This window comes from Hipposideros armiger, unplaced genomic scaffold, assembly GCF_001890085.2.
Source record: "Hipposideros armiger isolate ML-2016 unplaced genomic scaffold, ASM189008v1 scaffold_970, whole genome shotgun sequence".
Taxonomy (NCBI): Eukaryota; Metazoa; Chordata; class Mammalia; order Chiroptera; family Hipposideridae; genus Hipposideros; species Hipposideros armiger.
In genome coordinates, this window is record NW_017732320.1 from 262,651 (window position 1) to 271,284 (window position 8,634).

Below are 8,634 nucleotides of genomic sequence, written 5' to 3' on the forward strand. Positions count from 1 at the left end.
TTCTCTATCTGTGCTCCCACCTTTGGTTGTGTGTTCTTTCAGGTGATTGCCAATAACGCCGCCGTGAGGGCTCTGTGCTGTAGCCATCCCTCCGGCACTGTCAGCCTCACCGGCCTTTGGAAACCCCAGACCCTGAGGCCCAGGTGGCAACAAATCTATTTTACTCCTCCCCTCTTAACGTCACGCGTCCTGCCTCTCTCCACGTCAGCGCCTCGTCGCTGTCACAAGCATGAGCGCCGTGGCCGGCATGCCAGCAGGACACGGAACCTCTGACCGCTGCGGGTGGGCCGAGCCCGGTCCCGTGCTGGCGTCCACCTCACCCCTGCCCGCCGGGGCTGGACCGCGTGGGTCTGCCTGCCTGGTCCCCACGGTCCACCCTGAGATCAGGGTCTTACCTGGGGTCCAGCCCGGTGTCCGGCGTGAGCGAGGCAGCCCCCGCCTGGCTCTGGTCCAGCTGGCCGGGGTCCCCTCACGCTGTTTTGTTTTCCCAGCTGCACAGCAGAAACTGAAGAGAAAGCAAAGTTTGTTTTCCCCATTCGGCTTTTTTTATAGCCTCTGGGTGGGGCCCCACCCCTAACCACCGGGCCCAATGAGGGTTAGTCCTGGGGGGGTGGGGGGGGTGCTGACCTACTCCAGGACCCCTTCTCTGTCTCCCTCTCTCTCTCTCTCTCTCTCTCTCTCTCTCTCTCAGGATCTAGGGTCAGAAAAAAGGGGGGGTGCAGCTATGTGTTTTTCCTAAAACAAAGCTTCTTTCAAAAGTGTTATTTTCTTGTGTTCTCTTTTCTTTTTTGGATTGTTCCTCTTTATTGTAATCCTAATTACTGATCATCATTCAAACCGGCTTAAGCAATTTCCTGCTGCCCTATTTTATGCTGCCGCGGCCGCAGCTGCTTGAAAGCCCCGGCCAAAGGGCGCTGGGACGGCTTCCTCCCAGGTCCCCGTGGAAAAGCCCCCTGTGCCCTCTGGGGGGCCGGGCGAGAACCCTGTGTCCGCAGGTCCACTAGCCGCCTGCCCAGGGCGTGTTGGGCCATATCCACCCCCAGCGTGGCACCCGCCAAATTGTCCCCAGCCTCCGGACTTCCCAGCTGCAATCTGTTTTTCCCTCTGCTCAGCGAGAGGCCTCTGGCCATTTCGCCCCCACGCTAGAGTTGTCCCCTCAGCCATCCTGCTGGTCGTCGCTCCCAGGGTCCAGCCCCACCCCAGCCTTCTGGGTGGCCCTGGCCTGTGAGGCCGGCTCCTGTGTCACACGGGGTCTCCCCCAGGTTATGTCCAGCTGGCATCTCAGAACAAGAATGTATTTGGAAAGAAGGCTCTTACTGGCATCGCCGGTTAATTTAAGAGGGGCCCCCCTGGAACACGGTGGCCCGTTCGCCCAGTGTCCGCGGTGCCCTCATTACCAGACGCGAACGCGGCTACCTGAAGACGGAGGGCTGCAGAGATGTGTCTGCAAGCCAGGGACGCCAAAGGTTGCGGCCACCCCCAGGAGCTGGACGGGGCAGGAGGGACCGTCCCCAGGAGCCTCTGGACGGAGCGCGGCCCTGGGTCACCTGGATGGCAGAGTCCTGGTCCCCAGAACAGAGGGAGGAAGCATTCTTATGGTCTTAAGCCCCCCCCCCAATTTCAGGGTCCAGGATACAACAGTACACCTGCCACGGATCATGTGTCTTTGTAGCTGACCAGCCCCGCGTGGAGACAAAAACCGCTGTCCCCCGAAAAAAAGGACCAGACCCGCTGTTCCTCATCCCAGCTCAGGGGTGAAGCTCGTCTTGTGAGAACTCGGGCAGTTCTGCCCCAGAACAGGAGGTACAGGGGCGCCATGTGGCGTAGCTATTCCTGTGTGTTGTTTTGCAACATCACTGTGATCGAAACAACAGTGTCATCCATTATATAGAATTGTCGCAGGTTACCTGCGCCCACGCGCGACTTTGTAACACACTATCGCGCTTGATGCAATAGTCCCGCTCATCTCATGCAGCTCACGCACTGCTTTGCTCCGGTGTAATAAGAGCGTCATTTACGATATACAGGCTGCAGGGCTGGGGACAGAGACCGGCCACGGAAGGCCAGGGAGGGGACGGGGACAAAGGGGAACTGGACCTGCAGTGGCAGGAACCGGGGTCCTCGGGCAGAGGTGGGGGGCCGTGCAGAGATAAGGAGGCAGCTCGAGGGGTTGCCCCCGATTACAACACATCCTCCCAGCGCCTCTCTGCTGCCAGGGACGCTGCGATAAGGGAGGTGTGGCCGCAACCAAAGGCTGAGTCACATGTCACTCAGGCCACACCTGGTCCCCGGTGACCGCAGCGGAGCTGGTCTCCTCCCTTCCTTCTCTCCCGTTCTCCCTTTTTCTTCCTTCTTCTTCTTTTTTTCTTTCTTTCTTTGTTCAATTTCTTTTCCTCATTCTCCCTTTTTCCTTCTGTCTTTGTTCCCTTTTTCTATCTTTTTTTTTTTTTAAAGATTTTTATTGGGGAATTGGGGGGATGGGAACAGTGCTGGGGAATTGGGGGAAGGGGAACAGACAAGTTGCTGTCCTTTTGTTCTTCAGTCTAGTTGTGGAGGACGTTGCTTCACTGGCCCAAGTTGGCACCATCATTGCGCTCTTCCCAGGCGAGGCAGATCAGTTGCCGGCTTCTGGACGGCCACTCATTGCGGCTGCTGGCCGCTCACGCCGGCTGCTGGCTACACACGGTAGCCCATGGCAACCCACTGCCACAGGGGCTGCAGCCTACGCCGTCGCCGGCGACTCACGGCAGCCCAGCTCCAGGTTGAGCTGTTGTTCAGCATCTTAGCTGTAGAGGGCAGTGTCACTGGCCCTCATATGTGGGATCCGAACCTGGACCCTCTGGCGTCCCAAGCCAGCTCTTAACCATCGCGCCACTCGGCCGGCCCCCCTTTTTCTATCTTTTGTGTTCTTCTTTTTTTCTTATCTCTCTTTCTGTCTCTCTCTCTCTCCCTCTAAGTTTTCTCCTTCCTTCGTTTCCTTCTCTTTCTTTCTTTTTTTCCTCCCCCTAAAAGGCCCAAACAGAAAAGAAAGCCAGCTGAGCCCTCCGGCCGTGGGAGCGCCAAGACGCAGCCCCCCGTTGGCAGCGCAGACCCAGCGGCCCCCAGGCATGTGGCAGCGGGGGTGGGGGGTGCCCCAGAGAGACCACCGGTCACACAGCTGCCTCACACAGGAGCCCCCGGTCCAGTCACGCGCTCAGCCCAGCTCGGGTCGGCTGGGACCCCGAGGGAAGGTGGGGCGTCTGTGCACCGGGGACCCCGGCAAGGCTGAGGCTGAGGCTGGTGCAGTCACCTCTGGGGTAAATGCTGAGACCTCTTGCTGCAGGATCCAAAAACTCTCGTCCCCACCTGCTTGCGACAAGCTCCCCCCGTCACCTGCTTGGTGCCTCGGACAAGCAGATGGGGCCAGACAGCAGGACACTGAAGACCGTGACAGACAAACAAACAAACAAACAAACGTGGGGCTGCGGGCTGGAGAGCTTCGTCGTGAGCAGAAAATCCGGCCCTCGAAGGGCAGGGTCGTGCACGTGGGCGGCACAGGAACAGAAAATGGGAAACGGGAAAGGGCCGCGGCTGCCGGGCAGACACCAGCACGGGACTTTCCGACCCTGCACACTGTCCCCACGGGACAAGGTACGCCCACTCGGGGACACGCCAGCTCTGCCAGGAGGGCAGGTCTGCAGGAGCCTTCCCTGTGGAAACTTTGGATGTGGTGGCCCCGGAGACGGCCAGTGGCAGCCCAATGCCACGCGGCTGTCACTCCAGACAGCTGCCGGGCGCTCCCGGGGAGCTGAACCGCTCCGAAGGCTCCCGCTCGCTGCCTGCAACCCTGGGAAGGGAGGCCCCCCAAGCAGCCCCCCGTGCGGCCCCCCAGCGGGGCCCACACACCCAGGACCAAGACCGTAGCAAACAGGAGGTCACAGGCAAGCAAGGGGCTTCTGACAGATGGAGACACTGTTATGGCCCAGGTGTCCGGGCCTCCGGTTCGTCTGATGTCATTTACCAGGAAGGTTTGGGGTAAGGGAGGCCGAGTGTTTCTTTCTTTTTAAAAGATTTTTATTGGGGAATTGGGGAAGGGGACTAGCCTAGTTGTTGTCTTCAGTCTTAGCTGTGGTGTGGAGGGTGCAGCTAGCTCAGCTCCAAGTCCAGTCGCCATCCAGCCACCCGTCAGCAGCTCGCGGCCACTCAGCTCAAGGTGCCGTGTTCCATCTTAGCTGCGGGTGGGCACAGCCCACCATCCCATGTGGGAGTCGAACCAGCAGTCTTGTTGTTAGGAGCACGTGCTCTCACCAGCTGAGCCATCCTGCCACCTGTTGGCAGCTCAGCTCAGGTGCAGCTCACTGGCCCATGTGGGAATCAAACTGGCGGCCCTGTTGCTCAGAGCTCGCACTCTTAAGCCAGCTCTTAGCCAACTGAGCCACTTGGCCAGCCTGGCCGACTCTGAATTATAAGGACACTGTCGTTGGGTTTCAGGCCTGTTTTAACCCAGGACGACCTCATCTCAGATCCTTCACTTTGTCACATTTGCAAAAACCTTATTCCCAAACAAGGTCATGTGTATTAATAGAACCCAATGACCCAATGACAGTGTCCTTATCAGGGACAGAAGACACAGACACAGAGGGGACGCCACGTGGAGACGGAGGCAGAGATGGGGGGAGGCGGCCACCCGCCCGGGGACGCCTGGAGCCCCCAGGAGCTGGACGGGGCAGGAGGGACCGTCCCCTGGGGCCTCCGGAGGGAGCACGGCCCTGGGACAGCTTGGTGGCAGCCTCCTGGCCTCCAGGATGGGGGAAGGACGGGGTCCTGCGGCTTTATGGCCCCTGGATGGTGGTGATTTATCTCAGGACTCCTGTAGCAACAGATTCTCCCTTTCTCTTCCCCCCACACCGAGCCTGCCCCCTCCTCCTGGCCTGAGAAACCCGACCTGGGTCCCTGACCCCGATCCCAGGAAACAGGACGTGGCCACCCGTGTGGCCCCCCCATCCACCCAGGCACACAGCTGACCCGTTTCTTCCGGAACCTTCCGGCCCTCCGACATGACCTTGGAGTGACGTCCCCGGTTCAAACCCCCTGCCCCTCCCGCAGGGTCAAGTCCATGCTTCATTAGAAACTTATCTTTTGCGCTGAGATGTTCTCAGAACAGAAGCTGTGGTGTCCTGCACGTAATCTCGGGGGGCCAGCCCCTGTGTGTGTTGTTATCACGCACAGCACCTTGTGGACGTGGCTGGCCGGGGTTGCAACACGGGCCAGTTCCGGTCTCGGCCACGGCAATGGTGGGCGCCTCCCCTCCCCTGAGAAGATAGAACGGGGGTGCTATTGCATCCGTGCTTGATGCCTTGGGGTCTCCCGCGAGACGCTGATGTTAGCACCCGCTGCTCTCCGCTCTGCCCCGGCCCGAAGCATGGATTCTCAGAAACGAAACCTTCCTTATCGGGAGCCTGGCCCCCTGTGAGACGCCCGTGTCGGCGTCTGATGGGACCCAGAGGTCCTGCCACATGGGCAGCATGTCCCCCGGCGCCTCTGCCAGTGTCGTTCCCTCCGTCCGTTCCCGGCCGCCTGGCAGGACCCCTGCAGACCCGCCCGGCCCAGAGGGTCGGCCCGTGGCGGTCGGGAATGATCGTAAATAGCGCTGTCCTGAGGTCGGCGTGGGTCACCCCCATCCTCGGTCCTGTGTCCCAATCCCTGGTGCCGCCGGCTCAAAACTGTGCAAAATGCGGGCATCTTTGTCTTGCGTCTAGGGTCCTGGGGGTGCCTGCTATCTGCCACCTTGGGGTGCTGTTTGAACTCCTGTTTCTCAATGAGAGAGACACAGAGGGAGGTAAACAGAGGAATAGATCGAAAGATAATGATATACATGGATAGATGGATACATGATAGATAATAGATGATTGATAAATACATGCTTGATAGGTCAATGATAGATAGATGTATAGAGATGATAGATACATGATAAATACATAGATACATAGATAGATGAGCGATAGTAGAATGGATAGATGATACATAATACATAGATGATTGATAAATGATGGTAGATAAATGCATAAACAGCTACATAGATGAGAGATGATTGATAGCTGCATGATAGATGATAGACAGGTGACAGACAGTTATTACACAGATGACGTGTAGATGACACCTGGCCCCGAACCCTAACAGACATTGGGAGGTGAGGGGTCCACACAGCTCACCTCCTCGCAGCCCTGCCTCGCCCTTGCCAGGTGAGAGGATTTGGAGTAAATACTCATGGCTGAAGGTCCGCCTTCCACCTCTGACACGGGGACGGACACAGCTGCTTCTCTGGGGACAAGTTTCCCCTCGATCCTGGGACCCTCACATCCAGCTACCAAGTGGTGACGTGGGGACCCAAAGCCCCAGGGTCCCCTCCGCTCGCTGCACCCTGCCGGTCGGGCGTTTCCCTGGCCTCGGGGCGCCCACTTCCCCACTCACCCTTTCCTGCTTCTAGAAATTACTCCCGTCCCCCTCACGGCGACGTTCCCGTGTGGGCAGCAGACCAGGCAGAATGTCTTTCAGGGAGAAGGCTCTTGTGAGGAAAGTTTATTTCAGAGCAATAGAAGTCCCCCTCCAAGCCAGCCACCATGAGAGGAACATGCGTGCCTTCCAGGCATTTGGGGCAATCAGACATGTGCAGGGAGCCCCTGAGAATGCTGACGCTGACACAGTGGTGACAGCGGCCACACGCGTGTGTGCAATGTGCGTGCGTGTGCATGCGTGTGCATGCAGCGGTACCACATGCACTTAATGTCTTTCCTTGTTTACACTTAGCATTTGTTTGTTCATGCTCTGCTATGTCAAAACTTGTTTCTAACGCTTGATTTCTTCCCAAATGTGCAAGCTTATGTTCCCTATAAAAACAGATGGTTTTTTTTTTGGAGTAAAAAATGCAAACATTAAAACAGAAGAAAGTTTCCTGAAGTTTGAAGGAAACCATCCCTGAAATTCTGGTGTTGAATTTCCATGTGTATGTGTGTGAGCACATGCCCGCACACACACACACACACACACACACACACACGTGTACACGTGCACACACACTCATGCACAGACCATCTCAGCTGCACAGACACATGCACATGACTGCACGCACACACCTGCACACACATATACATGCACACACACCATGTCAGCTGCACACACACACGTACATGCCTGCATAGACACACATGCACACACATATACATGCACACACCATCTCAGCTGCACAGTACATGCCTGCACACACGCACACTTGCACACATGCATGCACACACCGCCTCACCTGCGTGGGCCTCACCTGTGGGCTGTGCCATCACTTCCCTACTTTTAAGAAACCACGCTGTGAATGCGCTTCCGTGAGCAAACGCTGCCTTTCCCCATGTCTGCGTGGCCGGCACCACGCTTTTCAAACACGCCTGGGAGCAAACACTCAGCTGCGTTTGCTTTGAGTGTGAGGGGCTGTCCTCCATGAGCACAGGCGTCTGTGTACCTTTCCCGCGTGTTGCAGCCTCTTAGGTGATGAACTCAGGAGCAAGCGCCTGGTCCGCAGCCGATGGGGCAGCCCCACGCCTGGGGCCTCCCACCCCCCCAAATTGCTTACAAAAGGAACCCAGGAGCCCGAACTGACACCAGGGACACAATACAGAGGCATCTCCACCAGGAGCCAGTGTCTGCTCCCTGCCACCTGGTCACCTGCACAGGTGCACAGCCTGCTGACCCCTGCAAGGATTTCCAATGTGTCCCCTTCACCAAAGGGGACCCCTCTGGAACTTTCTAGAACCCTATCACTTGTCTGCCTGTCTCGTCACCTGGCTGCGTAGTGGGGATGGGTGGTCACTGCTTTGTCCGGTTCCAAATGTGAGCTGGCATCCATCCGTTCCGCCAGGGGCCTCAGAACCATCGTCCGGGTGGCTGCCCACAGGTCAGGGGCGCAAGCCAGTGGACAGGCCGAGGGCTGGGAGGGGATGGCGCATTGCAAGTCACGTCAGAAACCTCTCACACGGCCAGCGCACGACCCTCGGGACGGACGTTTTCATAAGTGTGAGGGGCCGGCCCAGTTTCTGCTCGTCCACTTGCCGTGCTCCGCACTTCCTGCACCGTGAGAATGTCCTCGGGTTCCCGTGAGCCCAGAGGTAGGTGGTCCTCGCCCCAGGACACCTAAGAGAGACAGCACCGCTGAGGCCACCCACTCGAGTCCCTGCGTGTGCCACCGAGGGCGCAGCAGTCAGAGCTGCACGATTCACAGTCGCCGGGAGGTGGACGCGGCCCACATGCCCACCAGCGAAAGAACGGATCGGTAAACGTGGTCCGTCCACACAGCGGAACGTCGCTCAGCCACGAAAAGGGCTAGAGCTGTGACACTCGCGACAACGTGGAGGGACCTGGGGGTCACGGTGCTCAGTCACAGAAATCACTCACTGTGTGACTCCGTTTACGTGAAACGTCCTGAACAGGCCCGTCCACAGACAGGAAGGGGGTGCGTGTTGTCAGGAGCTGGGGGAGGGGATGGGGGTGACTGCTTATGGGGACGGGTCTCCTTTTGGGGGGTGGAATGTGCTGGAACCATTTACAAACAGCCCTGAGTTTTGCGCCGTTTAAATTGTGAATTCCACGGCATTCATCCCTGAGCTGCTGGAA

At 58.0% G+C, this 8,634-nt stretch overlaps 1 protein-coding gene across 1 annotated transcript in view; it reads right to left on the reverse strand.

Annotated features, from left to right (window-relative positions):
- The window catches only part of IL3RA (interleukin 3 receptor subunit alpha), a 26,152-nt gene extending 25,650 nt beyond the window's left edge, over positions 1–502 (reverse strand). Inside the window, exon 1 of the mRNA XM_019630998.1 lies at positions 396–502. The gene's annotated coding sequence lies outside the window, so the exon portion shown is untranslated. The remainder of the gene's footprint in view (positions 1–395) is intronic.
- Positions 503–8,634: the final 8,132 nt, after the last annotated feature.